Source organism: Pteropus alecto, unplaced genomic scaffold (genome assembly GCF_000325575.1).
Source record: "Pteropus alecto unplaced genomic scaffold, ASM32557v1 scaffold196, whole genome shotgun sequence".
Lineage (NCBI taxonomy): Eukaryota > Metazoa > Chordata > Mammalia > Chiroptera > Pteropodidae > Pteropus > Pteropus alecto.
The window spans coordinates 2,597,847-2,624,339 of NW_006439717.1; the positions used below are offsets into that span (position 1 = coordinate 2,597,847).

General features: G+C 37.4%; 1 protein-coding gene across 19 annotated transcripts in view; it reads right to left on the minus strand.

Annotated features, from left to right (window-relative positions):
- PCED1B (PC-esterase domain containing 1B) overlaps positions 1-26,493 on the minus strand; it is a 145,483-nt gene that overhangs the window by 114,029 nt on the left and 4,961 nt on the right. For 18 of the 19 annotated variants that reach the window (XR_001517327.2, XR_003047780.1, XR_003047782.1 and 15 more), the window contains exon 2: positions 13,488-13,564. The gene's annotated coding sequence lies outside the window, so the exon portion shown is untranslated. Of the gene's footprint in view, positions 1-13,487; positions 13,565-13,886; positions 14,084-26,493 lie in introns of those variants that run through there. The other variant, XM_015593186.2, reaches the window with a different exon arrangement.

A 26,493-nucleotide genomic window follows, 5' to 3' on the forward strand; every position in this document is an offset into this window, starting at 1 on the left:
TAAAAAGCATAACAACTTTTTTAGCAAACAATCACATTTAACGAAGCCTCAGTGTCCTCATTTCTAAATTAGGGATGAAAATGCTTAATGGTTAATACACATAAGCTGCCTAACACAGTGCCCAATACATAGTATATGTTCAAGAAAAGTTGGTTATTTTCACTCGTCTGTGAACCCTAAATCTGCCCGTCTGAATCCTCACAGCCTTCTCTTATACCACATACTACACCCTGACTTATAGTATAGTAAGGGAATGCAAGTCCTCTCCTTTCTCCTTCAGGACCTAGACTGTGTCTGGTCCATCTTAGTGCATCCCAGAGGCCTGACTCAGTACCCAGCATTCACTTATGGGATAAATAAGACATTCCATATAACTCAGAGGAGACTGAAATTTTGAAGAAAGCTAGTTCTATTAGCAAGTTTTTGATAATAAACTCTAAAGGCAAACCTACCAAGAGTGGGGGAATATTAGTTAAGAGAAAGAGAAAGTCTTGAGATGTGAGGTCAAGATAGTGTTGAGTTATGGGGTCAAGATGGTGGAGTAAATAGATCTTGATCTCACCTCCTCCCACATACACATCAAAATTACAACTAAATATAGAACAACCACTGCTGAAAACCACCTGAAGGCTAGTTGAACAGACTCCCTATAACTGAGGATATAAAGAAACCACATTGAAAGTAGGAGGGACAGAGACGTGGTCTGGTCAGGTCCTACATCCATTGTGTGGCAATTAAGAATCAGGACAGATATCTGGGGAGGTCCCCCTTGAGAAGCGAGGGGTCCCAGGCCCACACCAGGCTCTCCAGCCCAGGGCACCTGTGCTGAGAAGAGGAGGAGTCCCCATAACATCTGGCTTTGAAAATCGGCCCAGATTATGTCTGAAAGAGAAGAGGGGCTGTGGAAGACCAAGATGCTGCTTTTAAAGGGCTCACGCACAAACTTAATTGCTTCAAGCTCCAGCACAGAGGCAGCAGGTCAACAAATGCCTGAGTCATATGGGGAGGAATTAAATTAGGGGGAAGAATAACATTAGGGGGAGGGCCAGAGGGGCAGGGATCAATGGGAACTCTCTCTGGGGAGGGAAGTGCTAGTGGATGTCATTGTTCCTTTGTTTATTTTGTTGTGCTCTCTTTCTACCTGGCTGGCCTGGAGCAGGAAGGCGTCACTCTCCATTATCCTGGTGAACACCATTCATTCCTGAGGTCTCACCCCATTCAACCTGATCACCTTGGTCAGAGTCTTTTGCAGGCGTGCTCCAGATCCTCCACACAAACAGCTGCTGGCCTTAGCTTGCATCATAGCAACTACCAAGTGGCCCCAGGACCAGCATAAGTGGTGGCCAGCCTAGGTTAGCACCAGAGCTCAACCCAAACAGCTCCACAACATACACACCCAACGGGTGGCTGTGGCTAGCACCAGATCCTCTCCAAAGTAAATCTCGCTCAGTGGAGTCAGCCCTCATATACCAGATCATCCACAGTAGTCTTGCCCAATCTTTACAGCCAATGAGACTCAGGATCATCCCCACCCACCAGCATGCCTGCAGCAATTGAGGCCCAACTACAACAGGAGGGCACATGCAACCCAGGCAGGGGACACCCCTGGAGCACCTGGCTCTGGTGACCAGGGGGCTTATGCCATTGGACTCCACAGGACAACTTTTTTATAAGGCCACTCTTTCAAGAACAGGGGATGTAGTGGATCTATCTAATAGAAACAAACAAAGAGAGACAGGCAAATGAGGAGACACAGAAATATGTACCAAACAAAAGAATAGGACAAAAACTCTAGCAAAGAACTAAATAGAACAGAGATAAGCAATCTACCAGATAAAGAGTTTAAAGCAATGATTATAAAAATGCTCAATAAACTTGGGAGAAGAGTAGATGAACTCAGTGAGAAATTCAACAAAGATACAAAAAATAATCAGAACTGGAGAATGCAATAACTGAAATGAAAAATACTCTAGAGGGAATAGTAGATTAGATGATGCAGAAGAACAGGTCACCAATCTGGAAGATAAGGTAGTAAAAATCACTCAATTGGAATAGCAAAAAAAAAAAAAAAAAAAAAGAAAATGAGGATAGTTTAAGGGACCTCTGGTACAACATCATACCAATAATTTGCATCATAGAGGTCCCGGAAAATGAAGAAGAAGAGAGAAAGGAACAGAAAATCTATTTGAAGAAATAATGCCTAAAACTTCTCTAACCTGGTGAAGGTGTTAAGGGTAGAAAATTTTCAAGTGAGCCAACTAGCTAAGCCAACTAGCTAATCTCTTCCTACAGGGAAGAAATATCTTTAGATACCAGAAGTTGTCCTACTTGCTTGGGTGTGGATGAGGAAGTGTATTGTATGAGATATGAAGATGGCCAATGTCTGTTTCTGTAATCCACTTACTTGTTAATTAAGAGTGTGGTTCTGGGCAAAGATATGCTAACAGCCAACTTCTGCTTCTGTAATCTGCTTGCTTGTTCAGAAGACCACCAGGATATGGTCTTAAGCTTTATAAGCTGACTCCTCTGAAAGCTCAGGGCTGATTCTCCTCTAACCCTGTGTGGTAGAGAGTCAGTTGCCAGCCAGCTAATAAAGGCTCATAATTAATCTCAATTGGCTCCGGGGGTCTCAGAATCGTTCGCGCCATAACAAAGGAAAAAGACATCTAAGTCCAGGAAGCACAGAGAGTCCCAAACAAGATGAACCCACAAGGCCACACCAAGATATATCATAATTAAAATGCCAACAGTTAAAGATAAAGAGAAAATCTTAAAAGTTGCAAGAGAAAAGCAGCTAGTTATATATAAAAGATCCCCCATAAGACTATAAGCTGATTTTTCAGCAGAAACTTTGCAAACCAGAAAAAAATGGCACAACATCATATTCAAAGAGTTGAAAGGCATAAACCTACAACTAAGATTACTACAACAGAGATTACTCAAAGTGATGAAAGGGAGAAAACTACAATCAAGATTACTTGAAAAAGAGATAAAGAATTCTTCAGATAAGCAAAAACTAAAGGAGTTCATCACCACTAAACCTCACTATAGGAAATGTTAAAGGGGCTTCTTCAAGTGGAAAAGAAAAAGCCAAAACTAAAAATAAGAAAATATAAAAAAGAAAAAAAATCTCATTGACGAAAGCAAACATTTAGTAAAAGCAGTGGATCAACCAATTATAAAGCTAACATGATGGTTAAAAAATAAAATTTGTTTAAAAAGACAAAATTAATAAGAGCATGTATAACTACAATAAATAATAAAGGGATACACACATGTACACTGGGTATTTATTTGAAGAAATCAAAAAACAATAATTTGAAATGATGTGTTCACTCCTATGTTCATTGCAGCATTATTTACAATTAGACAATATATGGAAGCAACCTAGGCATCCATTGATAGATGAATGGATAAAGAAGATATATAAACTGAATATTACTCAGCCATGAAGAGAAGTCTTGCCATTTGTGACAACATGAATAGACCTAGAGGGTATTATGCTAAGCGAAATTGACTTATGGAGAAAGACAAATACCATATGATCTCACTTACAAATGGAATCTACCAAACAAAACAAACAAAACAAAATAGAAACAAACTCATAGATACTAAGAATAAACTGATGGTTGTGAGCGAAGCAGGTGAAGGAATGAGTGAAGAGGTGTAAGGAATTAAAAAGTACAAACTGTCAGTTAAAAAATAAGTCACAGGGATGTAAAGTATGGCATAAGGATTATAGTAAATAATACCTAGTAATAACTATGTATGGATTATAGTAAATATACCATAGTAATAACTATGTATGGTGACAGATGGTTATTGGACTTATCGTGGTAATCACTGCATAAAGTATATAAATGTCGAATCACTACGTTGTATAACTTCATTAATATATTTTATGTGAACTATAATTTTAAAATAATTTTTTTTTAAAAGGAAGAAAGAGAAAGGAATTTCCTTTTGGTTTTTCACCCAATAGGGCAGTAGGATGTGCCAGGGGCAGATCAAAGACTATCTCTTACATGCCCGAGTAGTTTGCTGCAGATGGAGACTCTTCTGTAGAAATGGAACTTTAGTTTCCTAGTAGAAGGGAGAAGCATTTAAATATCTCAATACTGGAGCCCAGAGGAGAATTGGGGAGTCTATTAAAGAGCATAAGAGAAAGGCAAATATGAACATTTGCAAATAATGGTTTTACAAAATTTTTGTTACGGGATTACAACATTGGAAGGTATTATGGTGAAATAATGTACCTTGGAAGTGACTTTCTTTCGAAGAAAGCACAAATTTCTATTTGCTAAAGTACAACACAAAGAATTGTGATTTACAAATAAACTTTTAGCTAAAATTAGGATGTTAAATAGAAACAGCAAAGGATATAGTGAACAAAAACAGTTACTTCATTTCCTGCCTTATCACCACGGAATACAGAGGGATGTATTTTCCTCCAGGACAGAAGCCTAATGAAATATAGTGAAATTTGCCTAGAAATAGCACTTACTTAAAAAAAAAAAAAAAAATTACAGCACAGCTTTTAGAGTTGAAACACTCAAGACTTCGTATTTGAAAAGCATTAGGAAATATGGCTACTTTTCCAGGGATTGGAGACTCAACCCCCTGAAGCAAGTTTGGCGAAGTGTCCCTTGTACAATAAAGACTGTAGTGAAGAATTTCAGGTTTATGCAGTGCTTGTGCAGTGTTGGCCAGAGAACAGTGTTAAATAAAATAATAGCAACATGTGACATGGAGAGCCTGAGTCTCTCATTCTTATTGCTAAACCCACATACCAGATGGTTATACACACCCATAATCAAGTGTAGAGCCATGTGGGCCGGGGGCTGGCGTGGCCGCTCTGAGTCAGGCTGGCTGCCTTCTCGCTCCCTCTTGTAGAAAAGCTTCACAACCTCCACAAACATTTATTAGGAGAGGTGCTGGTGCTTTTGAGAGCTCACGGAACCTTGGATGGTTCCAGACAATTCATGAATGACAGTGATTTCCCTTAACTATATGCAAAATGACATCTTAGCTCCCTTTACCACAGAGATAAGCGACTCTTTAATAAGATCTGGAAATAAACGGGGACCTCAGCTAGAACAAGTACAGTTGCTTGTTTATGAGACCCTTGAAAGTATTAGCTTTAAAAACAAAACAAAACAAAAACAACTCTACCTTGAGGACATTACGCTGAGTGAAACAAGTCAGTTATAAAAGGACAAATATGGCTGATGCCACTTATATGAGGTCTCTAGAACAGTCAAATTCATAGAGAAAGAAAGTAAAAGGGTCATTGCTGGAGGGTAGGGAAGGAGAAAATGGGGTGTTATAGTTAAATGGGTATACTTTCAGTTTGGGAAGATGAAAGAGTTCTATGGATGGTGGTGATGGTCACACAACAATGCACTTAATGCCACTAAACTGTATGCTTGAAAATGGTTAAAATGGTAAATTTTATGTTTATGTGTATTTTACCACAATTAAAACTATATACAATAAACATATAAATAAAAATCTAATGAGTATTTATTTCTTCTGAAGGTCAGTGGAAACCATGAAGATGCTCTTCCTAGCATAAAATGAGAGCAGATACATTTCGAAGCATTTTGAAGGCGGTCTTCCGTTTTCATGTAGGTGTTGGTTCCCCCCTAGAGAGTGAGTGAGTTTTTCCAGACCAGAGTGATGCCCTTTTCATCTTTATGTCCTTGTGACTCAAAATATAAGGTTTACAGTGGCCCTGGGCTTATATTGTTAAGACAACCTGAATGTTAAGTATACTCTTTAGTTCTACCAAAAATTAATTTAAAAAAAATTGGACTGCTTCTAAAGCAACTGAATTCAGTGGGAGGAGAAATGTATCTCTCTTTGGAATCTGAAGTTATGTAAGTCAGACTTCAAAGAACACCAGCACATTCTTTCATACTGCATGTGGTTTTTAAACTGAAGAGCTCAAACCTTTGGTGCTCTGACCTCATGTTTTCCTGTGTCTGTAGCTTGGGAAATCAAACTTCACATTTGAGCAACCTCTGCTAACTGACAGTTGGTTATTGACTCAGCAGAGAAGAGCTTAATCAATAATTATCTTAAAAGAAAAAACAAACAGTAGTTTGATCTAAAAATGAAGCTCATGTTTTTGTGATCAAAGCAGCTTCTCAGGAAGCCTCAGACCCTTTCATTGATTATGTTCCTAAATGGTGACATAACAGGCTCCAGGAAATATTTCTCACTTGAAGTTCAAGCTGAGACTTCTTTTTTTGGACTTATGGTCTCTGTCATGCAATAAAGAAGGGTTTCGTGGAGTATCTTTGTGTGTCTTAAAGGTTTTGTTTCCCCAGTAATATTTTAAATTCCTTGTGCAGCAGAGATATCAAATTTTGTTACTAAATTTGGGCTGGAACTCCATGCTAGACACATTGTCCTTGTCAACCCAAACTGTTATCAAACATTTCCTGGGTGAAATATGCTTATAAGTTATAACTAATTGGTTGACTAAATGGCTATTGATTTCATAAATTTTTCTTAATGAAGTGGGTCTTATTTTACTCTGTTCTTTCCTCTTCATTGACAGCCATATATGCAAAATTCATGTATATACTTTAAACCCAATGCTTTTGTTGTTAATCTCGAAGTGGGGACTGAGGAAGTGATTGTTGGCTGTCTTCTAGATTAGCGATTTACATGACAGATTGACCATTCATTTATGCCTCTTTGTTCGTCTACTTAAAAAGAAATTTTCTTTTTATTGTGGTAAAATACACATAACATAAAATTTACCATCTTAACCCTTATATATTTTTTTAAACATCGAGAAATACATAGTCTTGAGCAATACTCACAAAAGGCCACAAATTTCTACGGTCTTTCCATCGTAACCATTTTTAAGTGTACAGCTGAGAAGCATTAAACACATCCATATTGTTGTGCAACCATCACCACCATCCATCCATAGAACCCTTTTCATCTTGTAATACTGAAACTCTTTACCAGTTAAACAATAACTCCATATCTTCGGCCCCCTGCCACTAACCACTCGCAACCAAAATTCTACTTTTGGTCTCTATGATTTTGACTATTCTAAGTACCTCATATAAATGGAATCATACATTATTTATCTTTTGTGACTGACTAAGTTCACATATCATAACATCGTCAAGGTTAATCCATGTTGGAGCATATGTCACAATTTTTTTTCCTTTTTAAAGCTGAATAGTATTCCATTGTATATATACATACTACATTCTGCTTATCCATTCATCTGTTGATGGATACTTAGATTGTTTTCATGTTTGAGTCATTGTGAATAATGCTGCTTATAAACATGAGTACATGTTCATTTACTTTTTAGCTCAACAAAAGCCCATAATAATGTTTTATTTAGAGACATAAATACCATAGGAGGAGGGGGAAAAGCAAGAGGACTCATGAATGACTTCACCTACTAGCAAACATCATATAAGCCATCTGTTTAGGTCAGTTCTAAATGTCATCGCATTATGTAGAAAAATAAAGTAGAATCTCAGTTTTACTACATTACAAATCACTAAAGGGTTTTACAACACTGCCCAAATCTCAGCATGTTTTAGAATCATAAAGATGTTTGCTGCAAGGGATATTAGAGATGATCAGGTTTGTCATTCCCATTCTTAGTTGCACATCAAAATGACTCGTAGTTCTTTAAAATAATACTGATACATAGATTTCACTCCCAGAGATCTTGATTTAACTGGCCTGGGTGGGCATCAATATTTTTAAAAAGTTTTTTCAGGTAATTCTAATGTGCAGCCAGGGTCGAGAATCGTGGATATAGCTTAACTCTCTTCTTCATCCTCATTCAGAGAAAGAAAAGGAAATGACTTGCTGAAAGTGTCACAGAAAATAGTAGAAGAATTCAGAGATTTTTAAATCTAGTACTCTAAACTTTACTAGATTTTTAAATCTAGCACTCTAAACTTTTAAAGCTAGTACTCTAAACTTCTTGAAACTTTCTTTTATAATATTTTGCCTCTAATTCTGTTCTTCAGAAAGTACAAAAGTAAAGTGTTATAAAAGAGGCAATTCTTGTTTAACCTAGACTAATTTAAACTGAGATTAAAGGCATGCTGGAAATTTTGTTTTAGTTTTCATTTCAATATCTGAATTGTGATGAAACCAAAAGCTGAAAGATTTCTACCTATTATCAGAAATCTGCCAAAGACAAAGTCTGTGTGAGCTCTGAGATGTTATACACTTCTAAAATAAAATAGAGTAATCAGAGGCATTAAGTTTAAAGAAGAGAAGAAATAGAAATGAAATAACAGGACTTATTCTAAAGATGGTCCCATTCTGTTGTACAAGTCAAGTAATGGAAACCTAAGAGGAAATGCAAATGGTCAATAAACCTGTGAAGAGATCCTTGGCTTCTTCATACAGATGCACCATGGTGACTCCTTTGACTTATGACATCTGGCACAGGCATTCATCAATCAGAACTTTGGGAATCTTTCAGGAATGTGAATCAATAATGAAGAACATCAAGACTGACTCCACCCTCCTCCCCTGACTGACTCAGAACAAAGAATTAGGGAAATGGTGTAAGGAAAAATTGCTTCGAGAATATTAAGCAAGAATATCAGAACCTCGGTGGATTAATCTGAAAATATGCCCAGGCAGCCCAGCCTCTTGTAATAATCCTTACTAAGAAATATTCACAACATTAAGTGCTTGCTTTCTGTATTAACGTGAACTCATGGTTAGCAAGGGACAGAAACTGAGTCAAACTCACTTGAGCTGGAAATAGGAGTTTAAATCTCCTGTATCCAAACCTGAGGTGCTAATGGGAGTTTGAAGATGGGCATGGACAATAGCAGCCCAGAGTCACATCATCTCCACTGCACAACCAACAAGGAGGAAACCTTCCCAGCAGCTCCACTTAGAAAATGCTGGGGAAAGATTCAAATAGTCCTCTTTTGAATCAATGTGACCATCTCTGATAACTGTTACAATAAGAAAGAGTAAGGAGTGCTGGGCAGAAAATAAAAAATGGGCAATATAATTCTACATAATGAATAAGTGTTTGTAAAATATACATTTATTTTAATATCCATTTTTAAATTTTAAAACAAGTGTTTAAATAGGTTTCCACAGAAAGAATTCCAATTGATAAAATTGTAACCATTGGAAATCGTCAACTCATTATTCATATTTTTCCCTTTATCTCATTTATTGCAATCTTAATTATATACTAATTGTATGATCATTAGATTATTGCTTGACTGCTCCACAAGAGCAGAGACGACAAGTATTTTTATTCACAATGATTTTCTCAGCACCTCGAACATTTCTAGCATATAGTTCACGTCCAGCACATCCTGTGAATGAATGAAGCATCAACTGAACCTTGATGCTAGATTCAATATAACCCAGCACCAAATGATTCCAAAGTTAAAGAAACACAAGTTAAGAAAGACAGAAAGAAAGCTGAAATGAGATGAATGCCTACAATCAGAAGATCTATCCTCACCATTCACGGCTTGATGGGGAATCTATAGAATAGAAACACGGTAATACAAGGAATAAGTGTCCGATAAGCTAAACATCAAAAACTTAAGATGGCCATAAAAGAAAAAGGTTCAAAATTCTAGCTAATTCTGAAAATTTTAGTTTACAGAAAAAGTTGACATTTATAAAATGTGAAAGATAGATCTAAGCTTAAGAAACTTACCACCTATCACTATGTTTCTCTTTGACCCAATTTTGAAATGAAAATATCATAAAGCCAGACATCCAAATAGATCACTTCACAGGCTTTAATGGAAAGTATTTAATGGAAAAACATCCTAATGAAAACACACAGCAATAAGTCCTCACTTAGCATCATCGGCTGGTTTTTGGAACTATGGTGATACTACGTATGAAGAAACCAATTTTACTATAGGCTCATTGATATAAACAATAGTTAAGTTCCTACAGCATCTCATCAATGTTGTAATAAAATGACATTGAAGAAACGACATTATTCAAGACCTGCTGTACTTGAGTACGTCACCGTGTTGTGCTAACAATGGCCTTTCAAAGACCTCAACTGCACATGTTCTAACCTTATGTACACTTTAATATAATACAACTGTTTGAGTTTCTGTTAATTAAACCCGAAGCTTCCCTTGACAGGACTCCCTGTGCTTGAGCCCAGGCCAGGTCACCGAGACGGTGGGAAGGAGTCAGCAGCATTTATCTGCGGAGGTTCTTGGGGCACTTCCTCCCCAAGCACAGGTTCTTAATATATGAAGAGAAACAGGTCTGGGGGAGAAGGTGCCATGGACAGGAAGCTGAGGAAGCGGGGCCCTGAACTGTGTATGCTATGGTGGAGAAATGCAATTTAACCTGGATGAGAGGCTGGGCCTAAGGAATGAAAAAGGTCGGAGGAAAAAGAAAAAGGCAGCATAAATTTATTTTTTTAATTAAACTTTTTTCTAGGAAAAGCAGAGAACAGGGAATTGAGGCTACTGGGAACCCTGTAGGAAGTGGAGACTTCTGCAAGGTCAGGGGGAGGGGCCCTGTGATACTATGATTTATAATAAAAAATGTATATTTGGTTTTCATCCCAGTCCCTGACACAGGGCTCCTAAAACTCTTGTAAATTCCTAAGTGATAAGAGCCCTAAGAGCATCTTTGGTTCTAATGAGGCAGCTCTGGGTGGGCTCCTGGATAGGGGCTGCTGGTTATCATAAAGACCAAGTCATGATTAGAAGCTTAGAATTTTCAGCCCCACTCTCCATGCTCCAGATTGGGGAGAAGGGCTGGAAATGGAGTTTATAATTGATCATGTCTATATGAGGAAGCCTTTATAGATCCCCAAAGTAGGTGGGTGCAGAGAGCTTCCAGGTGCATGAACACGTGGAGATTCGGGGAGAGGGCATTAAATTCTTGTGTCCTTTCCCCATACCTTTCCCTATGCATTTCTTCCATCTGGCTGTTCCTGAATTATATCTTTTTATAACGAACCTATAATCTAATAAGTGAAATGTTTCTCTGAGTTTAGTGAGCTGCTCTAGCAAATTAAATGAACCCAAAGAGGTGGTAATTGTGACCTCCAATTAATAGTCAGTGGGCCAGAAGCCCAGGTAACAACCAGACTTGTGATTGGCATCTGGAATGGAGGCAGGGAGGCACTCTTGTAGAATTGAGCCCTTAACCAGTGGGATCTGATGCTATCTTCAGGTAGATAATGTAAGAATTGAGTTAAATTGTAGGATATCTAGCAGGTGTTGGAGAATTGGTTGGTGGTGTGGAGAACCCTACCCCCATTTTGGAATTGGTTATTGAATCATCTTAGACCTCCTACGAAAACGGAGAAGAGAGACTCACACGGAGGTGACTCCTGTGACTCTCTGACAGGGAGCTTCATGCCTCTGCTTAAAGGCCTTGGATGATAGTCCACATGGGCACATGTGAATTCAAGGCCAGCAGTTTGCTGATGCTTTGTGAATTCACCGTACCTTGAACCCCAGTTGAGCAGGCTGGCCAGAATACTTTCCTATGCACACCCACTTTCCTTCCCTCTACATGACTTGCCCTGCCCTGGGTGAGGGTATCTTCACCACAAGGATTACCTCACCGTTAATTATTTAATTCCATAAACAAAGAAAAATTACGCAGTAAGGAGAAATGTGAGGATTTTAGCCTATAAAACAGTTCTTGATATTAGAAAGAGAAAATAGAAAGCGCCAGCTCTTCTATGTCAGCAATAAAATTGTATTTGGAGATTCTTGTGGCAAAGCAGAAAGAACACCAGACCAGGAGTCAAAGCAATTACTTTCTAGCAATGGGTCTGGCAGACTCCACTGGACAGCTTGGGTGGGTCGTTCACTCTCTTGTCCTGTTTCCCCTTCTGTGAAAGGATGAGAGGATATCTAAATTCTCTTCCAGATTTAATTTTCTAACTTTCATATGTTTTTCAATTAAAAATGATAATGGCATCATTATTAGGATTTTTTTTTTACATTTTATGGGAAGATATAGAAAGTATTTTCCAATATTTATGAGGAAATAAAAGAGCTGCCAGAAAATACCTGTCACATTTAAGCATCAGCTCATGGGTGTTTTCTTTTGAAAGACACCAGCATTTTGTCACTCTTTCAATCACTCATGCTCCATTCGCTTTCCCCTGTGACTTTTTTTTCTTCCAGAAGCAGTTTTAAAGCTGCTTCTTTCTTACTAGAACCTTTTCTAAAGGGGCAAAAAAAAAACCCTACAAAAATCCAATCAGTATTTACTGAATGACGGCTTTGGGTAAAGCATTGACAAACTAAATGTTAAAATTAAATTTCGAGCAGGTTTCTACCCCTTTGCATGTAATCAGTGCACGATCTCATGTAGCCACCACAGTGCATCTTCTTTTCTTTTTCATTCCCCAGTCTCCACTACCTCAGGCTCTAGGACCCTCCCACCAAATCTATCCCCACTGATTCTGCATGCACAGCACTACACACTTTTCTCCCTAAAATACTGCCTTCACCCTCCAATGTCTATACTGACTGCAGGATAAAGTCTAAGGCCTTAGCCCAACCCTGTCTGAGCAGCCCAGCTCCCATTACTTCCTTACACTTGTAGTCCACGGTCCAGCCTCTGGGAACATTTCCTATCCTAAGCTCATCCCAGACCCTTCCCACTTTGCTCATTCTCCTCACTGACTTGGAACATATTCCCTCCTTCTCTCTGGAAATCTGAAAGCTACTGGTCTTTCAAAATCCAGCCAGGATCCCCCTTCTTCTATTGAGCTTTCCTGAACTCTGCATCTTGCAGGGCCCTATCCCTACTTTGTACAGCCCACTGCTTGGCACAGCAAAAGGAATGACCATGTTAGCCTGTGAGGTATTCCCTCAGGAGGCCGAGACTTCCTCAACAGGGATGGGTCCACTCTTAGTCAGCACGAGCTTCAATTTCCCCTAAAACACGGTCAGGTGAGGCCGAAGTCACAATACAAAGGTAGCCCGCTCACTAGTCTCATTGGAACAGCACTGGGAGGCATAGGGTGAGCAGCTTCCAGCGAGATGGGAAACCAGAGGAAGAACAGAGACACCTTCCCTCACCAGGTGTGCTCTTTTGGGTGTCATCCACTGTGCCTTGCTATGGCCTCCACCCTCCAAAAACAACTTTTTAGAGTAATTAGAAGATGATGGGTAAAAGTTGAATCTCCTAGGGCATGGCTACTTGGGTTTTTTTCCCAGGGCCCAGCACAATTTAACTTGAATCTTTAACTCAGTGGGTCAAAGTGACCCACAAAGCGGGTCAAGTTAATGCAAACGATTCTCTAAGTTGGTTATTATCTCCATTTCACAAGTAAGAAAATCATTAATGTCAAAAGGTTAGCTTCCTTTCCCCAAATCACACAGTCAGTGAGTGGCAAAGATGAGCCCAATAGCTGTTTCCATTTTCATTTTGTTTTATTTTAATTCGACGGAAGAGCCTTAGCTGAACCTTCTTTACTATAAAACTAGAGGAAAGAAACTTACGTATTTGCAGGAAGTAGTCTTCAACACTTTCCTGTCTTCTCATATGATATCTCTAGGATCTCAGTTCCTCTCATTATCTGAAACAAGAAAATGGCATAAGTTTAATTATTCATTTTCCATCACCCTTAATGAGAGGATTAACTGCCATGTGAAACAAAAGGAAATAGTCTGACCTTCAGACTCTCAGGAAGTGATAATTAACTAAAACCTCAAGTCAGTTTAAATGGACAAATGGAAAGTGTTCTACTGATCTTGATGCAAATGTGCTATGAGGATCACTAATTGAAGTCACAAAATGGAGCAAAGAACAATGAGAAAATAAACGTGCTAAAAATAAACATGTTTTTTAAATTACGTTTACAGGTGCTCTTTGGAAGTTTCCAAAGCTCCTTTGCTTACCTGAGGTCCCAGGGTTTTGAGTGTGGGTGGAGAAAGGGAGGAGGGCTGTGGCTTGTTGAGAGGACAGAGGAGGGGAGGCTGCGTGGACGGGGCAGGAGTCAATTCTGTTTCTGATACGTGGAGCATCAAAAAAGGCTAATTTGGAGACCTGTTAGTCATAGCTTCAGGACCCGCTGGTTGGTTTTTCATTAACTGGTTGATTGGTTTGACTGAAAGTTACTATGGGAGTGATTCGTGGAACCATTCTGCTGCATGGCATGTAAACACAGCCTTCTAATCTAGATCTTGGCTATTAAAATGATCATAAATAGCTGTGAATTACTACTGTTGTGCAATTCGTGACTTCATTATGGCTTCTGGCAGAGCAGATGGGAGCCACGTTCCAGGCATTGCTGCAGCCCCCATCTTTTACTTAGCATATAATGAGTACAGTATGGTGGATGCTACACAGGTGACAAAATGGCACTTCCTTGCCCTGCTCTATTCCAAAGAAACACATTTTTCAAAAAGGCATCAAGCCTTGAAAGCCTCACACACACTGCATGATATATAAATATATAACTGCCCCAAATATGGCAAAATGAATCACTATTAATATCTCAAAGAGTCATGGGGATTCAGGCCATCCAATTCCTCTGCCAAAAGTTCAGAATGTTTGCTCAGTGCTTTGATTTTTTTTTTTTTTTTTTGTACTCTGTTCTTGATTTGCTTCAGTACAGTTTCTATTTAGATACTCCACCAAGTATGTGTCAAATTTTATCTGTGACCTTACTAGGACATACCAGAGCATACAGGACAGGAATGGAAGGCCTTTAAAGCTACTGGGATTTGAAAAATTATGCTTGCTTAACAAACATTTTCCATTTCTCTCAATCATAGCAACCGTCACCTTTGCCATATATGCCAAAATCGCTAAAAAGAAAGTGAAGAAACTCTCTAAGTTATTTACATTGATGATAATATTGTACCATTAACTATTTGGAATTCAAACTCAAGGCTCTTTAGCTTGAGCCATATGAAATTGCCAGTAGTCAATCATTTCCGACCATTAATGGGAATTTTATTGTTCAACCTACCACTACAATGCATTGGCCTTAAAAGAAAACCTAGAATCCCCTCCTGACACCACAAAGACTATTTGCAGACTGGCAGTGTGTTGATTAGATACTTGTACAATGAAGTCCTGGGGGAGGAGGCGGGGGGAGGAATGGTGTAGATAAAATAGTCTATTATCTTTGCACCATTTATTATTATTATTACAAGTCACGATGTGAAACTGCACAAAAAAATGGTAAGACATGTCAAAATGCTTTAATCTACTTATATTCCCTGATACATTCTACTTGAAAATTTCCACACATAATCATGCTCGCCAGACTTTTTCAAGCATTGAAATCGTTTCTAATGTTTAAAAGCTAATGACATTAAAATATGATTTTGGTAGACCATGTTTTCTAATGAGCAGGTGGCCTGTGAGTCTATAATATAAATATATTAACGGAGATAATTGCTAAGAGCAATTTAGTTTCTTGGGAATTTTCTGGAAGTCAACAGCATAGTGGTTTTAGATAAAAGCTATTGTCTCTGAGTTCTCTTCTTAGAAATAAAGCACAATAAACCAAAATCTTTTTTTTAATTCACAGTTTTCTCCATTGATATAATTAGAATGAGAAATATTAAGGCAGCTAATAATAATTTTGGTATTTAATATATAATAGATACTAAACAGTGGATTATTAAATGCATAATAATTAAGAAGATTTTTTGTCACAAGTATAGGTCAAAAGATAAATGATAAAAAAAAGGGTCAATGAGTCTTTGAATGGGATTTCAGTCATGGGAAGAATCTCATTTTACTGAAGGAAAAACAGGGGCACGAGAAAGCCAAATAAATGGCAGAACTATTCAACTCATTGGTAATACCACAGTGACTAGCATTCAGCTATCTTGACTCCCCAGGTCAATGTTTTTTGCCCTCTATAATCATAGTTTAGTTCCAAATAATATTTTGTTCTTTTTTACCTATATTTCTTTTCCTCAGAACCTTCTGGAACATATAATAAAAGATGTGCTCAACAAATGAATATGTTAAAATGAACTCGTTATCATAAGTGATTATATTTAAGATGGGATAACTAGGTTTTTCAAATTTATGGAAACAAGATGATTAAATAAAAATCAGTCAACTCTTAGGGATTTATCACCATAAGCTAAAGTGTAATTGGCCTTTCTCAAGGACAGAAAACATTTCCTTTCTATCCTACACTTTTTGAGCTCTCTGTTTATCTCCTGTATGGAAGGCATCGGATTTGAGATACTAGAGGATTGCACAAGACTCAAGTTTCTTATTCAATATTATGAACAGGAATCTGAACCAACACAAAGTTAACGATAGCTTTACCACATTACTTGTAAACCAAACAAAACAACCAAAGGGAAAAAGTACTGCTAATGAAAAAATTCCTAATATCTTTTTTAGTAAAAAGATAAACACATGCGAGAAAAAGAAAAGCAAGTATATTGATTGATGAATGGATGATCTAGCTGGTTTCTACATTAACAATGACTCATTCTGTAAAAATTGAAATGTTTAGAAAATAAATTATACTATTGTACCAGAAAAGAAAAGTACATAATATGCTAGAGAACCAAACAGGCTCAAAACATAATTTTCTTTTATTTCCATATGTGACTTTTGAGTTTTCTGAATATTATTCTTACCTTTAATGACATAGAAAAGGGAAATAAATGTTAATGGTAGTATCTCAGAAAAAGCTGTCTTTTATGCATGAAAATAATTTTTCTAAAACAGTATTTATGAATAGTTCTGTATTTGAGAGTTTCTATTGGTATTCCCTCATTGGCCTTAGATCAAATCTGTGAGAATGGCCTCTTTTCCAAGGAAATAGTTAAACACTGCACAGTGTAGCCCTTTGAAGTCCCTGGGTTTATATACTTATACCTGCACTGATGCAAATATGCTACATGCCCACTGTGTCTTCATCCGAAAGTCAGTTTTGTGACTGGCATGTAATGGATGCGAGCTTGTGGATTTGTGAGCCAATATTGGGAGAGCTCAGATGGAATGGGAGGTTGTGCTGGCTCAGAAAATTGCTTCAGAAAATTGCCCTTTCAATTGCCTGTACTGGCATCTTTAATCACAACTTTATGAATGTGAATGGGCCATTGCTAAGTCTTCTTTTACTGGGCTAAATAAAGGCTAATATTGCTTTCTTCTCTTCCTTGTGCTCTTCAAACAATTCTAGCAGTGCTCATATAAGTCCAAGGATACATGGAAGTCAGAAAGAGTGGTAAAGGGAAAAGGAAGGTTTCTGAAGAGATGATATCTGAATATCAGGCCCCAACATTCTCAAAATATTCATGAGATGGAGAAAGAATATGTGTTCAGATTACATCTATGACATGTATCCATTCAAACGAATACTACAGCTGTTAGATACTGCACTGAGGTGCTAAGTATGCAAAGATGGTGGAGACATAGGTCCTTTTTTCAAAGCACTTACGGTTTGACGGAAGAGTTGATATGGTGTGTGTGTGGAGTATGTGGGTATGGGAAAAGGTTTATGTGTAATGATGAACCCCTTTTGAGCAGAGTAAGTGGTCAGCTACTGAGATCATAGATGGTACTCTAGGAAGACTCCTAAAATATATTCTAACTGATGCTAAAAATGATATCATGAATTGTTATTTCTTAGTATCAAATATTGCCTTCTTCCTACACTGCTTTCCTAAGATGTTACTGGAAAAGTCAGCAAACCAAGTACTCACTAACATGAAAGTTTCAGATCACTTCTCTCGCATGAGAGAGCAGGGCTACACCAAAGCACTGGGTGCCTGGGGGAGGAGGGAAACCCATTAGTCAAGAGATTATTCGTTGCTAGGAATCAAATTTTCCTGAAATTAATTCAAATTAAAAAGAGGACTTAACTGTAAAGATAAAGCCAGCAATCCTACAGATGTCCAGAAGCAGAAAACAAAGTCCAGACGGACTTCAGAGCAACTGAAGCTGCAAACTAGTAAGTCAGAAACACAAGTCTATTGGTCTCTGTTCTGACTGATTATTTCTTTCTTTTTTTGACTCTTTATCTTTAGACTCTTCTTGCCTTTTTAAGCATGTCTAATTTCTTTTCTCTATAGTATTAGCTTCCTCTGATTATTTGAAATTTTGTTGTACTTGTCTTTGGCATGCACTGGTGCCAACCTTAGCCCTCACTGGATGTCAGCTCTTAGTGAAAGTCCACAACCACTGATCGTGGTTTCTGTAATTTGGCTCAAATTCTTGGGAGTCTTATTTTTGTCCACGAGTCTGTTCCTCATCTATTTAGAATAAGGTGAGGTGGACATGGGGTGGGATCAGGGCCACTTAGTCCTGTCCTTTAGAGCAGAGACTGTGAATGGCAGGAATTCTCAAAGATAGGAACTGGGGAGGTGGCACAAATGTCTTAAAGCATGTCAACTATGACCCCAAACCAAATACTTTCTCCTCACAATGTGGCAGTGGGCAAGCCTTACTCGGAGAGGGGCATGGCCCTGTCTGCTATGACATCATCAGAGCACAGTTTACTTCCTGTTAAATTTGAAGTAGAGGGAGAAAAAGGATGGAAAATCAAAAACCAAATTTTTAGCTATACTCCAAACACTATCCTACTTGGCTTTGTGTCAGTACTTTGGGTAAACTGAGGAGATAGAGCTAGCTGCTAAAGTACTTTTCATTTATTTGCTCATTCATTTAATTACTCTTAGTAAGCACCTGCGCTGCCTTATGCTAGATGAGAAGAGTCTTATATATGCCAAAAATTTATATTGTTAATGGCTCTTTACAGTATGTGTTTGTTGGCTTTCCACTGGATACAATCTAGATTTCACCAGTGAGAAGTTCCCAAAATACTCTTGGAATCTATTGTACCTAAAAATTTCTAAGAGCAGAGTATTAATAAATTTAGATACATAAACAATCATCATTTCTGGCTCTGAAAAGTAAGTTCAGTCCAGTGCCTGGAAAGAAAAGTTAAGCAGAAAGACTAAAATAAACATTATATTATCAGCCTTCCCTTCCCCACTTATGATGGCTTTAATGTGAGCTTCCAGTTGTGAGGGAACTTACTATGTTTGCTACAGGTAGATGTTTAAGTGTGTTTTGGTCTAATGATGAAGAGCTCTAAAAAAAGGAAGAGGATGATCACTTAAGAAGTTGTAATTAAACTGTGTATTTCGAGGGATGTATTTTTCTATAAGCACATTTATCTTTATAGACACTTTGATCTTGGATTTCCCAGACTCCAGAACTGGGAGATATAAATTTCTATTGTCTATAAGTCATCTAGTTTATGGTGTTTTGCTACAACAGCCTGAGTTGACTATGACATGAGTCATATTTGTATATACTGGCAATAAACAAATAGAAAATAAAACATTTATAATAGCATCCACAAACTCAAACACCTAGAAATAAATCTAATTAAAATGTACAAGACTTCTAATTGAAAATTATAAAATATTATTGAGAAATAAAGAGTCATATAAATGAAAGTATATATATTATTATGGATTGGAAGATGCAATATTGTAAAGGTATAAGTTCAATGCGCTCTCAACCAAAATCCAAGTTGTTTTTTACCAAAAATTTACAATTAATCCTAAAATTCACATGGAAATGCAAAAGGCCAAGAATAGCAAAGGCATTCTTAAGGAAGAAGAAATGTGCAAAACTTAACACTATGAGATATCAGGAACTATTATTATAAAACTACGATAATCAAAACTGTGCGGTACTGGTGCAAGAGCAGATAACTAACCAATATAACAGGCCCACACATATATGATAACATAATTTATGACAAGACCGACCATCCAATGCAGTAGGATAAAGGGTGATCATCTCGATAAATTGTTCTGGGTCAATTGGATACCTAAATGAAAAAAAATGTGTATAGATTTCTACCTCACATTATACACAAGAATCAATTCCAGACGTGTCTGAGTCCATTTGGGTTGCTATGACAAAAACACCATAAATGTTGGTGTCTGATGAGGGCCTGGTTCCTGCTGTGTCCTCACATGATGGAATAAGATGAAGAATCCCTCTGGAGCCTAATCCCATTCATAAGGGTTCTGTCCTCATGAACTAATCATCTCCCAAATGCCCCATCTCCTAAGACCATCACCTTAGGGGTTAGGATTTCAAAATATGAATTTGGATAGGGAGACACAAACATTCAGACCATAGTGAGATGGACTGGTGAAACAAATTGAAAAATAAAACAATAAAGCTTTTAGAGAAAACCATCTTCATGACTTTAGAGTAGGCAATGCTTTTTAAAATAGGAAATAAAAAAGAACAAACATAAAAGAAAAAACGTGATAACCTATGAAAACCTAAGAACTGCTGTTCACCAAAGGTTTGTAAAACAGCAACCCATGGGTGGGATAAAATATTAAGTCTATATATTTATACACATAATATATATGATAAAACACACAAATCCAGAATATATAAAGAACTCCTACAAATCAATAAGAAAAAGACAGCTCAACAGCAAAATGGGCAAAAAACTCATAAAAGATAAAAGATATGTAAATGGCCAATAAACATATGACAATTGCCCAAGTTTATCACAGTTGTCCCCCCATATCTGTGGGGAATATGTTCCAAGACCTCCAGTGGGTGCCTGAAGCCATGGATAGAAACCATGTCTCTCATCCACAAATTTAATGCCTTTCCATCTTAACTAAGCACTTATCATGCACTGTTGCTGTAATGTTTGTAGTTTGAAGTGTGACAGCAAAACTAGTTTGAATTTCTTTTCCCTTCTTTGCAGTTTCACAGAGAGCAGATCCATTCTTACTGTAGATCTTAGCAATCTCAGCATACAATTTTTTTGTTTATTTTATTTTACTATTAGTTTCATGTATACAGTATGCTGGTTAGACATTTATATAGTTTATGAAACGATCCCTCTGATCACTCTATCACCTATCTGGCTCTACACATAGCCATTACATTACTGCTGACTGCATTTCCTATGCTGTGCTCATCCCCCATTTTTTTTATTTTTATTAAGTTGAGGACTTTCACCTTTTCACTTTATGACCTCTCTTTGGCCTCTCTGAATTGCCAGCATCACTACTCTTGCACTTTGCGGCTACTATTAAGTGAAATAAGGGTTATATGAACACAAGCACGCGATATCGTGACAGTCAATCTGATAACCAGGATGGCTGCTAAGTGTCTATGGGGCAAAAAGAGTGGACAGTGTAAAGATGCTGGACAAAGAGATGATTCACATCCCAAGCAGGATGGAGCGGACATCCTGAGATTTCATCACACTATTCAGAACGACTCATAATTTAAAACTTATAAGTCGTTTACTGCTGGAATCTTCCATTTAATATTTTCAGACCACAGCTGACAGCAGGTGATTGAAACTGAGAAAAGGAAAATCACAGACTGGGGTGAGGAAGAGGCTACTGTAGTCATAAGGGAAATGCAAATTAAAAGCACTACCTACCCACCAAAATTATTAGGATAAAAAAGATGATGCTGACAAGGATGTGGAGGAATAGGAATTCTCATATACTGCTTGTGAGAATAAATTGGTACAACCACTTTGGAAAACTGGCAGTTACTCTTAAAGTTGAATATATGCATAACCTGTGATCTAGCAAATACATTCCTACATATATATCCAATAGATATGTATAAAATGGTCTCCTTCAAAAGATATGTATTAGAATGTTCATGGCAACAATACTCAAAATAGACAAAAATTGTGAACTACCCACATGAACATCAACAACAAAATGACTAGTTTAATTGTGATATAATCACACGGTAGAATACTATACAACAGTGAGAATGATCTACAACTACACGCAAAAATGTAGATGTCTCTCTCAAGCACAAAGTTGAGCAATGGAAGCCAAGATTACATATTTCATTTACATAAAGTATAAAAACAGGCAGAACTAACTTATGTCGTTAGAAGTCAGGAGTGTGGTCACCATTGGGAGGTTGATGACTGGAAGGGAACACATAACCTTTAGAGTGCTAGCAAATGTTTTGTTCCTTGATTTGGGTGACATTGCCCTTGTTCTGCTAATCCTCTTCTGTGCATGCTGCATGATCCTTGTCTCATGACTGTCTGTGGAATTCTTTTCAGCAAATGGTTGGACAGAACTCAATTTATGCTCATGTAGTTATTTGGTTTACTTTCAATATACGTATTTATCACGTTTTACTGAGATTCTGCAAAATGCCTGCTTCTCAGGACTGGCTTTTCTCGCCAGGTGGCTCTGCAGCTTTCTGATATCTCTTTCTGATAAGAGTTCTGTGTTCTTTGTCCATCTGACTCTCTTCTGCTTGATCACCATCGACTTTATTTATAACGTTGTTCTGCTTTTGCATTCTCTGTTATTGTATAGACGAAGGAAGAAGGAGAGATTATCTTTAATAGAAAGAGTAATTTTCTAATTGGGGCAGAATTATGAGGTCACTGTATTTCTTGCGTAACTTAAGATTTCATTGATTAACAGCTTGGCACCTCCTGCCCAGGGATGATAGTGCCATATCCAGTCAACCTGAATACATGGTCTTATCAACTGACATACTTCTTTTGTGGCAATGGATTTGTCATGCTATAACAGCTTGATAGTGCTAAACATTAAACTCGTCAAATTAACTATATACTCTTCTCTATTATTTCCCACTTACCAAAGACGTATGATTATAAACTTGGCTTCCCAAAACTTTCTGATAGGCAGAGAATATGATTAGGTTGATAATCAAGTTCTGATTCACTTGATTTTTGCTTTAAATTGACAGGTATGTATTTTGGTTTATATGGTTTATATTATAAATCATTCTACATGCATCAAGTTAACTCTGGGACACCAAAAATATTAAGTTTCTGGATCTGCCATGCTGGCCTATGTTGATATTATTAAGGTGACCCTGTCTGGGGATCCCACTATTCGGCTTTCCCCCAGTCATGTTCAACAAACAAACAAACAAACAAACAAACAACAGTTTGATTCTGCTTGTGAAAATAGAACTAAGATTCTCAGTTTTTTTTCCCAGGAGAAGAGATTTAGAAAAGAGGAATTTAAACGTCCAATAGTTTTAATAAATATAATTGAGTCAATGGAAAATTCTGCTTTGAGATAAATGTGGACAACTGCCACAACAGAATATTTTCTTTCCATCATCCTGCTGTTTCAGTAAAGTAAGAAATGTCCATGAGCAGACTCATTCTCCAGTAACTTATTTAGATTTGCACCTGACCTCTTCTGCACAACAGCTTCCAAGGATATCTTCCTTGGTTTCCTACCATGCATTTCTATCACAATCCAAGAAGCAAGTAGCAGCATGTCAAAAACTGTTCTCTGGAGAGAGTAATTATTATTATCATTTTTTATTTTGCTTTTCTCTGTAGTTCAGAAATCCTTTGGGTACTCTCCAGTGTGTGTTGAGATTGCCAATCATCACTCCTAACTAAAGGTCACCACCCTGGATGTTCCCCACAACATGCCAGCTTTAAGGAGGGGCTTTGAGAAGCCCAGGCATGCAGACTAGCGGCTCATTGCAGCCTGCAGCAGCTGAGAGGGCACCATGGAGAGTAAGGCAGGGCTAAGCCAACGGCAGGTCCTTCAAACAAGAACCTGCCGTACTATGGTACAACTGGGCTCAAGGGAGCCACAGAATAAGTACAGAAATCACTGTGGTGAGACACTTCTCCAGCTCTGTTTATTTTGTACATAAACCAAGCTTCAGTTCCATTAGATTCAACAAACATTTGTTAAACATCTGTGCTGTGTCAGATCATTTCCAAGGCACAGGGCAATAAAGATGAATAACACATGATAGGGACTTAGCATAATACTCTTATAGCTTTATAGTTCCCAAAGCACTTTTCATATGTGTCATCTCAGTTAACGTTGTGAAATCAAACAGTGGTTATATTGGTACTACATTTCCTTTTTACAAATGGAGAAGCTAAGAATCTGAAAGACCAGGTCACCTATCCAAAAGTATACATACAGTTAATAAGTGAAAGTTCTGGCACCAGAACCCAGGGATTTGATTCTTTATGCTTTCTTTTTTTTTAATAATTGCTATTTGGCATATAAGTAGAGGATGTTTCAGACCCTTTGTAGGTGCCAGGAAAGAGATACTACTTTCATTTTGTATAGTTCTCTTTATTGTGAATGCCATGGATAAAATGGACCATATAGTTTATATTATCATTGCTTAATTCTGAGATGATTTTCATCCCTGACCATTCAAATGGTTTGTCACAGATCTAACTGCTGTATTAATATTGTTGAATACCCAGAGTACATATTTTCTGTTGCAAATATTTTGGCTCTTGGTTATATCCAATTTGAAATTGAATTGTATACTGTCTTATATCCTATATTTATTTCAAATAACACTACACATTCCTAGAGGAGAGCAACCCTATCATGGCTCTAGGAGTGTGGCCAGGACTGACAATATTTGCTGAATGGAATTTAAATTATGGCTAACCCTTCTACTCCCTAATGGGAAGTGTTAGACCTAATGGTTAAGTATGAGATCAGATGAGACAGATGTGGGTGAAACATCTGGTTCTACCGCTAATCTTGGAGAAGCTATAGAAACCAACCAAGCTCCACTTCTCTCATTAGAAAATAGGGATGTTAATGGCCATCTCTTCGTGCCCTCGTAAGAATTAAATAAGACGCCTGGTGTGTAGTGAGAATGCCATAAATGTTGCGTCTCATTTCCAAGCCCACTTTCTTGGATCTTTCCAGAGGTCCTTCTGTCTTTCTCTATATGAACGTGATGTTTCTTTTCACTATTACAAACTGAAAGGTCAGAACTCCAGAGCAAATTATATATGGGACATCTACCACAGAGGGCCTTGTATTTGCTGAAAATAATTGAATAAGTATTTGCAATAATGCTGGCCATATAATAGAGTTTATTATTTTTTCTCTCAATTTTATTTTTCTTTATTTTGTGTTAATGTGGCTAGTAATTAATGATGGCTTCAAATCAGATATTTCTTTGAATAATCAGATAGCACCTTTACAAAGGTACGATAAGTTAATTACTGCTACAGGAAAGCATATTTTTTAAAGGACATAAAATAGGAGTCTGAATGCTGCATATAGTTCTCTAAACTGCGATTGTTAAATATTATCTGTATTTATCAGACAGACAAAATTTGCCCCAGTTTTGAGAGATATAATAGCATTTAGGAATTCAATTAGATGATCCCTTCGGGCTGATAATGAGCAAAATGAAAATCAGAGCACCTATCATTCATGACCGAAATCACAAGAGGTAACTGTAATGCCAGATGCATGGCTTTGACACACTGGATATTATAAAGCAAATTATCATCTGCTTATTTCATCCTGAAGGCTGAGAATTTCAGAGTATTAAAAAAAAGGGTCTACTTGTTTTTCTCATTATATAATCATGACAAAGAGAAAATCATTCTTTTGCAAACTTCCCAGGTTCCTCACTACAATGGAGAAATGTAATTCACCAATAAAATGAGTGGTATTCTCTGGTTCTTTACATTTTTTTCCTGTCTCTTCCAATTTTTCTACAATGATCACATAGTATTTTTAGGATTAGGAAAAAAGGTTTTCAGTTGTTATTTTTATTTTTGTTTCCCGCTGAAAAACAAACGGTGATCTGGGGCAGGGGACCATGGTACCTTCACAAAGGCTGATCTAAGAATGTGCTGTGGAGAAAGATTCACAGCTGCTGGGACTTGATCTCAACCAAGGGTGCTGAGTCCCAAAGCTGGGAATGTGGACAACTGGCCAACAAGAAATATGTCAGTGACTATATATGCCTCATTCCAGAAAAGACTTGCATGGTTATCATAGCATTTATGTGTTGTTGTAGTTCTCAGACTAAAGAATAGTGCCCAGCACATACTAGATGCTTGGTAAATATTTGCCAAATAAATGACTGTAGTGTTAAGAGGGGACAGCAATTATTATACCTCAGATCAGGGGAAATCAGAGTCACTTCCTGCCTGAGAAGCCAGAAGAGAGTTTTGTTCTCTGAAACTAAAATCTCTGACTATTATGTAGGAATCACAATAAAGCTGAAACACTGATGCCCATGACTTAATCATAGGTAACTCTGAACAGTTTTAAGTTCTCATTGTGCTTTTTCTTATCATAAAAGTATTATAGAAGAATAGAAAATGCAGATAAGGAAAGAGAAAAAAATTTTAAACCATTGTTATGACAGATACATACTATTTCAAATGACCTATGTGTACATATAATTCCTATATGTATTTTCTTTTACAAAAGTTGAAATAGTACCTTTTTGTAATTTTTTGCTATGTCACCAAATATTTCTCTGCCACATTACTTTTAAAGACAGTATAGTTCGACACCAGATGGATATACACTAATTTATTCACCCACATCCCCATTGCACGTTAAGGAGGTACCATATTTTTTTCTGTTAGAAATAATGCTGCAATGAATGTGTGCTACCCCATCATAACTGAATACTTAATAGATTAAAATGGCATCTCAACTATCGAGAATTTGCCCTAAGTTACTTTTCCTG